This window comes from Carassius gibelio, chromosome B22 (assembly GCF_023724105.1).
Source record: "Carassius gibelio isolate Cgi1373 ecotype wild population from Czech Republic chromosome B22, carGib1.2-hapl.c, whole genome shotgun sequence".
NCBI lineage: Eukaryota > Metazoa > Chordata > Actinopteri > Cypriniformes > Cyprinidae > Carassius > Carassius gibelio.
The window spans coordinates 48,136,218-48,143,717 of NC_068417.1; the positions used below are offsets into that span (position 1 = coordinate 48,136,218).

The window sequence follows — 7,500 nt, forward strand, 5'->3', positions numbered from 1 at the left end:
CTTCCTGTGATGTCAATATTCCTTTGTCCATTTCTCCTTCCAGCCTTTTCTCTTCCAATTCCTTCTTATTTTCCACAATAGCCTCTTTATTCACACCATCCTCTTCCTCATTCTCTCCACCATTTTGTAATTCAGTTTCTTTTGACATTCGCCCTCCTACACCTTCTGACTCTTTATTTTGAATTTCATTCTCCATCCAACACTCACATCTTATGATCACCTTTCTGCAATCCGGGCACTTAATTGCATCGCAATCCCTTGCGTAATGACCCTGGCCATTGCACTGATGACATTTAAAATCTGGACAGTCTTTGAACACATGTCCCGGATTCATGCACAATCGACAGGTTTTAACCTGACGATCATGCATGATCCTGAAATACTGTGTTCCCTCCTCCGTATCAAACTTTGTACTGTATGGCAGAGACACTACTTCTTTAGGAAATTTCACCCTTAGGTACCTTGTACCATCCGCAATGTCTGTGCCTGGATACATTCTTCTTATGATGTCTGAAACAGGTGTTACGCCCCAATTTTGTAATTTAATTAAAATGTCAGAGTCCTCAATATAGGCTGGCAAATGTATGAAAGAAACCACATACTCCCTTGTTTTCAGTTGTCGAATCTCACACAGTTTTCCTTTTATCATTAATCCTTCATCTAATCCATCGCACGCCTCCCTGTTTATCAGTGTAATTTCATATTCTTTTACTTGCCTTGGTCTGACTGCTAGAATCTTTCCTCCTCCAATCCTTTCGTTCACTGCTTTGATAATGTCCTCTGCTCTTGCATCTCTCTGATCCGCCATGTCAACAATTACTGTAGCCTCTTTAGAGTAAATCCTCTTGTTATAATCCATTCGTCCTTGTCCATCTCGTTGTTCTTTATCCATTTCTTTGTCTGTTAGCACTCGTCTTCCTCCTGCCATGTCCACTTCTTTGCCATGTAATCCATCCATTTTTCAAACAAAAGAAAAATTTCTCCCCAGACAGCAAACTGCTGCTGGGAAGTATAAAAACTAAAACAAACAAAAATCAATAAGTTGCAAAAGAAATAAATCTTTACGCAGATAAAACAAAACAAAAAACACAAGGTGAGCCTCTCTCACCTACTGCCTACTACAAACTGCCAACTCACTTCCTGTGTGGCTCACTAGCGTTGCCAGGTTGGTTTGGCCGTAAGCGAAGTTTGCTGCAAAGAGAGGGCTATTTAAAGACCAGCCAATCTTATCGCCAGTACATTATATAAGTAGGAAAGAAAACCCAAAAACTTAAAGCACCTGGTATTCCTAGGCAGTCTCTCATCAAAGTACTAACCAGACCTAAACCTGCTAAGATTCAGAGATCGGGCATTGACTCTATTTTATGGCAAAATTATTATAAACTAAGTGAAAAATGTCCAAAAAGCTTACAGCACCTGGTATTCCCAGGCGGTCTCCCATCCAAGTACTAACCAGGACCAAACCTGCTTAGCTTCCGAGATCAGACGAGATCGGCCAAAGCCAGGTTGGCATGGCTGTAAGCGAAGTCTGCTGCAAAGAGAGGGCTATTTAAAGAGCAGCCAATCTTATCGCCAGTACATTATATAAGTAGGAAAGAAAGCCCAAAAGCTTAAAGCACCTGGTATTCCTGGGCAGTCTCTCATCAAAGTACTAACCAGACCTAAACCTGCTAAGATTCAGAGATCGGGCATTGACTCTTTTTTTTTTTTTTTTTTTTAATGAAAGATTATTATATAATTCGTGAAATTTTCCAAAAAGATTAAAGCACCTGGTATTCCCAGGCAGTCTCCCATCCATGTACTAACCAGGCCCACAGCTGCAAATATTCAGAGATCGGGCATTGACTCTATTTTTTGGCAAAATTATTATATACTAAGTGAAAAATGTCCAAAAAGCTTACAGCACCTGGTATTAAGAGGCAGTCTCCCATCCATGTACTAACCAGGCCCAAACCTGCTAAGATTCAGAGATCCGGCATTGACTCTATTTTTTGGCAAAATTATTATATACTAAGTGAAAAATTTCCAAAAAGCTTACAGCACCTGGTATTCCCAGGCGGTCTCCCATCCAAGTACTAACCAGGCCCAAACCTGCTTAGCTTCCGAGATCAGACGAGATCGGGCATAGCCAGGTTGGTATGGCCGTAAGCGAAGTCTGTTGCAAAGAGAGGGCTATTTAAAGACCAGCCAATCTTATCGCCAGTACATTATATAAGTAGGAAAGAAAACCCAAAAGCTTAAAGCACCTGGTATTCCTAGGCAGTCTCTCATCAAAGTACTAACCAGACCTAAACCTGCTAAGATTCAGAGATCGGGCATTGACTCTTTTTTTTTTTTTTTTTTTTTTTAATGAAAGATTATTATATAATTCGTGAAATTTTCCAAAAAGATTAAAGCACCTGGTATTCCCAGGCAGTCTCCCATCCATGTACTAACCAGGCCCACAGGTGCAAATATTCAGAGATCGGGCATTGACTCTATTTTTTGGCAAAATTATTATATACTAAGTGAAAAATGTCCAAAAAGCTTACAGCACCTGGTATTAAGAGGCAGTCTCCCATCCATGTACTAACCAGGCCCAAACCTGCTAAGATTCAGAGATCCGGCATTGACTCTATTTTTTGGCAAAATTATTATATACTAAGTGAAAAATTTCCAAAAAGCTTACAGCACCTGGTATTCCCAGGCGGTCTCCCATCCAAGTACTAACCAGGCCCAAACCTGCTTAGCTTCCGAGATCAGACGAGATCGGGCATAGCCAGGTTGGTATGGCCGTAAGCGAAGTCTGCTGCAATGAGAAGGCTATTTAAAGACCAGCCAATCTTATCGCCAGTACATTATATAAGTAGGAAAGAAAACCCAAAAGCTTAAAGCACCTGGTATTCCTAGGCAGTCTCTCATCAAAGTACTAACCAGACCTAAACCTGCTAAGATTCAGAAATCGGGCATTGACTCTATTTTTTGGCAAAATTATTATAAACTAAGTGAAAAATTTCCAAAAAGCTTACAGTACCTGGTATTCCCAGGCGGTCTCCCATCCAAGTACTAACCAGGCCCAAACCTGCTTAGCTTCCGAGATCAGACGAGATCGGGCATAGCCAGGTTGGTATGGCGGTAAGCGAAGTCTGCTGCAAAGAGAGGGCTATTTAAAGAGCAGCCAATCTTATCGCCAGTACATTATATAAGTAGGAAAGAAAACCCAAAAGCTTAAAGCACCTGGTATTCCTAGGCAGTCTCTCATCAAAGTACTAACCAGACCTAAACCTGCTAAGATTCAGAGATCGGGCATTGACTCTATTTTTTGGCAAAATTATTATATACTAAGTGAAAAATGTCCAAAAAGCTTACAGCACCTGGTATTAACAGGCAGTCTCCCATCCATGTACTAACCAGGCCCAAACCTGCTAAGATTCAGAGATCGGGCATTGACTCTATTTTTTTGCCAAATTATTATATACTAAGTGAAAAATTTCCAAAAAGCTTACAGCACCTGGTATTCCCAGGCGGTCTCCCATCCAAGTACTAACCAGGCCCAAACCTGCTTAGCTTCCGAGATCAGACGAGATTTTTTTTTTTTTTTTTTTTATTTTTTTTTTTTATTAACAAATTTAAAATATTTCATTAAAAACATTGTACACATTTTCCACAGAAGCATAACAAACAAAAACAATAATTATTTGCCACAGGTTTGATAAAAGCCATTTCTCTAAACACCAAACACATTTATTTCACTTTACATTCAATAAATAACCTTTTATCTCCATTTTTCTTTTTGAAATACAATTAAGGCATTAGCATACCATGATACAATGTATAAAAACATTATAATAATAAATAATAATACAAATTTAAACCAAACATTGTATTCTTAGTCTACCTCCTCCTCCTCATCTTCCCTCAACACTTGAAATTTATTCTCAAACAAATGTTTCCCCTTATTGTATTTTTCCCTAAAATGTCTTTTTTTTCTGGCCACATTCACATTTGGTATTACCTTAAGGGTTCTCCTTCTTAATGTCACCCTTTTGTCCTTTCTATCATCCATTCTGTCCACTCCTTTCTCCTCTTCAGTTATCTCTTGCATTTCCTCCTCCTTTTCTTTTAGTCCTTGGTTCTCCATTTCCTCCAATGCCCCTTGTGTTACTTCCTGTGATGTCAATATTCCTTTGTCCATTTCTCCTTCCAGCCTTTTCTCTTCCAATTCCATTTCTTTCTCCTCTTCAGTTATCTCTTGCATTTCCTCCTCCTTTTCTTTTAATCCTTGGTTCTCCATTTCCTCCAATACCCCTTGTGTTACTTCCTGTGATGTCAATATTCCTTTGTCCATTTCTCCTTCCAGCCTTTTCTCTTCCAATTCCTTCTTATTTTCCACAATAGCCTCTTTATTCACACCATCCTCTTCCTCATTCTCTCCACCATTTTGTAATTCAGTTTCTTTTGACATTCGCCCTCCTACACCTTCTGACTCTTTATTTTGAATTTCATTCTCCATCCAACACTCACATCTTATGATCACCTTTCTGCAATCCGGGCACTTAATTGCATCGCAATCCCTTGCGTAATGACCCTGGCCATTGCACTGATGACATTTAAAATCTGGACAGTCTTTGAACACATGTCCCGGATTCATGCACAATCGACAGGTTTTAACCTGACGATCATGCATGATCCTGAAATACTGTGTTCCCTCCTCCGTATCAAACTTTGTACTGTATGGCAGAGACACTACTTCTTTAGGAAATTTCACCCTTAGGTACCTTGTACCATCCGCAATGTCTGTGCCTGGATACATTCTTCTTATGATGTCTGAAACAGGTGTTACGCCCCAATTTTGTAATTTAATTAAAATGTCAGAGTCCTCAATATAGGCTGGCAAATGTATGAAAGAAACCACATACTCCCTTGTTTTCAGTTGTCGAATCTCACACAGTTTTCCTTTTATCATTAATCCTTCATCTAATCCATCGCACGCCTCCCTGTTTATCAGTGTAATTTCATATTCTTTTACTTGCCTTGGTCTGACTGCTAGAATCTTTCCTCCTCCAATCCTTTCGTTCACTGCTTTGATAATGTCCTCTGCTCTTGCATCTCTCTGATCCGCCATGTCAACAATTACTGTAGCCTCTTTAGAGTAAATCCTCTTGTTATAATCCATTCGTCCTTGTCCATCTCGTTGTTCTTTATCCATTTCTTTGTCTGTTAGCACTCGTCTTCCTCCTGCCATGTCCACTTCTTTGCCATGTAATCCATCCATTTTTCAAACAAAAGAAAAATTTCTCCCCAGACAGCAAACTGCTGCTGGGAAGTATAAAAACTAAAACAAACAAAAATCAATAAGTTGCAAAAGAAATAAATCTTTACGCAGATAAAACAAAACAAAAAACACAAGGTGAGCCTCTCTCACCTACTGCCTACTACAAACTGCCAACTCACTTCCTGTGTGGCTCACTAGCGTTGCCAGGTTGGTTTGGCCGTAAGCGAAGTTTGCTGCAAAGAGAGGGCTATTTAAAGACCAGCCAATCTTATCGCCAGTACATTATATAAGTAGGAAAGAAAACCCAAAAACTTAAAGCACCTGGTATTCCTAGGCAGTCTCTCATCAAAGTACTAACCAGACCTAAACCTGCTAAGATTCAGAGATCGGGCATTGACTCTATTTTATGGCAAAATTATTATAAACTAAGTGAAAAATGTCCAAAAAGCTTACAGCACCTGGTATTCCCAGGCGGTCTCCCATCCAAGTACTAACCAGGACCAAACCTGCTTAGCTTCCGAGATCAGACGAGATCGGCCAAAGCCAGGTTGGCATGGCTGTAAGCGAAGTCTGCTGCAAAGAGAGGGCTATTTAAAGAGCAGCCAATCTTATCGCCAGTACATTATATAAGTAGGAAAGAAAGCCCAAAAGCTTAAAGCACCTGGTATTCCTGGGCAGTCTCTCATCAAAGTACTAACCAGACCTAAACCTGCTAAGATTCAGAGATCGGGCATTGACTCTTTTTTTTTTTTTTTTTTTTAATGAAAGATTATTATATAATTCGTGAAATTTTCCAAAAAGATTAAAGCACCTGGTATTCCCAGGCAGTCTCCCATCCATGTACTAACCAGGCCCACAGCTGCAAATATTCAGAGATCGGGCATTGACTCTATTTTTTGGCAAAATTATTATATACTAAGTGAAAAATGTCCAAAAAGCTTACAGCACCTGGTATTAAGAGGCAGTCTCCCATCCATGTACTAACCAGGCCCAAACCTGCTAAGATTCAGAGATCCGGCATTGACTCTATTTTTTGGCAAAATTATTATATACTAAGTGAAAAATTTCCAAAAAGCTTACAGCACCTGGTATTCCCAGGCGGTCTCCCATCCAAGTACTAACCAGGCCCAAACCTGCTTAGCTTCCGAGATCAGACGAGATCGGGCATAGCCAGGTTGGTATGGCCGTAAGCGAAGTCTGTTGCAAAGAGAGGGCTATTTAAAGACCAGCCAATCTTATCGCCAGTACATTATATAAGTAGGAAAGAAAACCCAAAAGCTTAAAGCACCTGGTATTCCTAGGCAGTCTCTCATCAAAGTACTAACCAGACCTAAACCTGCTAAGATTCAGAGATCGGGCATTGACTCTTTTTTTTTTTTTTTTTTTTTTTAATGAAAGATTATTATATAATTCGTGAAATTTTCCAAAAAGATTAAAGCACCTGGTATTCCCAGGCAGTCTCCCATCCATGTACTAACCACGCCCAAAGCTGCAAATATTCAGAGATCGGGCATTGACTCTATTTTTTGGCAAAATTATTATATACTAAGTGAAAAATGTCCAAAAAGCTTACAGCACCTGGTATTAACAGGCAGTCTCCCATCCATGTACTAACCAGGCCCAAACCTGCTAAGATTCAGAGATCCGGCATTGACTCTATTTTTTGGCAAAATTATTATATACTAAGTGAAAAATTTCCAAAAAGCTTACAGCACCTGGTATTCCCAGGCGGTCTCCCATCCAAGTACTAACCAGGCCCAAACCTGCTTAGCTTCCGAGATCAGACGAGATCGGGCATAGCCAGGTTGGTATGGCCGTAAGCGAAGTCTGCTGCAATGAGAGGGCTATTTAAAGACCAGCCAATCTTATCGCCAGTACATTATATAAGTAGGAAAGAAAACCCAAAAGCTTAAAGCACCTGGTATTCCTAGGCAGTCTCTCATCAAAGTACTAACCAGACCTAAACCTGCTAAGATTCAGAAATCGGGCATTGACTCTATTTTTTGGCAAAATTATTATAAACTAAGTGAAAAATTTCCAAAAAGCTTACAGTACCTGGTATTCCCAGGCGGTCTCCCATCCAAGTACTAACCAGGCCCAAACCTGCTTAGCTTCCGAGATCAGACGAGATCGGGCATAGCCAGGTTGGTATGGCGGTAAGCGAAGTCCTCTGCAAAGAGAGGGCTATTTAAAGAGCAGCCAATCTTATCGCCAGTACATTATATAAGTAGGAAAGAAAACCCAAA

General features: G+C 40.0%; 8 non-coding genes across 8 annotated transcripts; all 8 read right to left on the reverse strand.

The window, feature by feature from the left end:
- Nucleotides 1-1,404: 1,404 nt before the first annotated feature.
- On the reverse strand, nucleotides 1,405-1,523 carry LOC128005519 (5S ribosomal RNA). Its single transcript, XR_008178168.1, has one exon. It is a non-coding gene; the product is annotated as a 5S ribosomal RNA (ribosomal RNA).
- Nucleotides 1,524-2,031: 508 nt separating this feature from the next.
- On the reverse strand, nucleotides 2,032-2,150 carry LOC128009270 (5S ribosomal RNA). Its single transcript, XR_008180985.1, has one exon. It is a non-coding gene; the product is annotated as a 5S ribosomal RNA (ribosomal RNA).
- A 511-nt stretch (nucleotides 2,151-2,661) lies between these two features.
- Nucleotides 2,662-2,780, reverse strand: LOC128009271 (5S ribosomal RNA). The gene has a single exon (XR_008180986.1). It is a non-coding gene; the product is annotated as a 5S ribosomal RNA (ribosomal RNA).
- A 221-nt stretch (nucleotides 2,781-3,001) lies between these two features.
- On the reverse strand, nucleotides 3,002-3,120 carry LOC128002987 (5S ribosomal RNA). The gene has a single exon (XR_008175720.1). It is a non-coding gene; the product is annotated as a 5S ribosomal RNA (ribosomal RNA).
- Nucleotides 3,121-5,700: 2,580 nt separating this feature from the next.
- LOC128005520 (5S ribosomal RNA) lies at nucleotides 5,701-5,819 on the reverse strand. The gene has a single exon (XR_008178169.1). It is a non-coding gene; the product is annotated as a 5S ribosomal RNA (ribosomal RNA).
- A 508-nt stretch (nucleotides 5,820-6,327) lies between these two features.
- Nucleotides 6,328-6,446, reverse strand: LOC128009272 (5S ribosomal RNA). Its single transcript, XR_008180987.1, has one exon. It is a non-coding gene; the product is annotated as a 5S ribosomal RNA (ribosomal RNA).
- Nucleotides 6,447-6,957: 511 nt separating this feature from the next.
- LOC128009273 (5S ribosomal RNA) lies at nucleotides 6,958-7,076 on the reverse strand. Its single transcript, XR_008180988.1, has one exon. It is a non-coding gene; the product is annotated as a 5S ribosomal RNA (ribosomal RNA).
- A 221-nt stretch (nucleotides 7,077-7,297) lies between these two features.
- LOC128002988 (5S ribosomal RNA) lies at nucleotides 7,298-7,416 on the reverse strand. The gene has a single exon (XR_008175721.1). It is a non-coding gene; the product is annotated as a 5S ribosomal RNA (ribosomal RNA).
- Nucleotides 7,417-7,500: the final 84 nt, after the last annotated feature.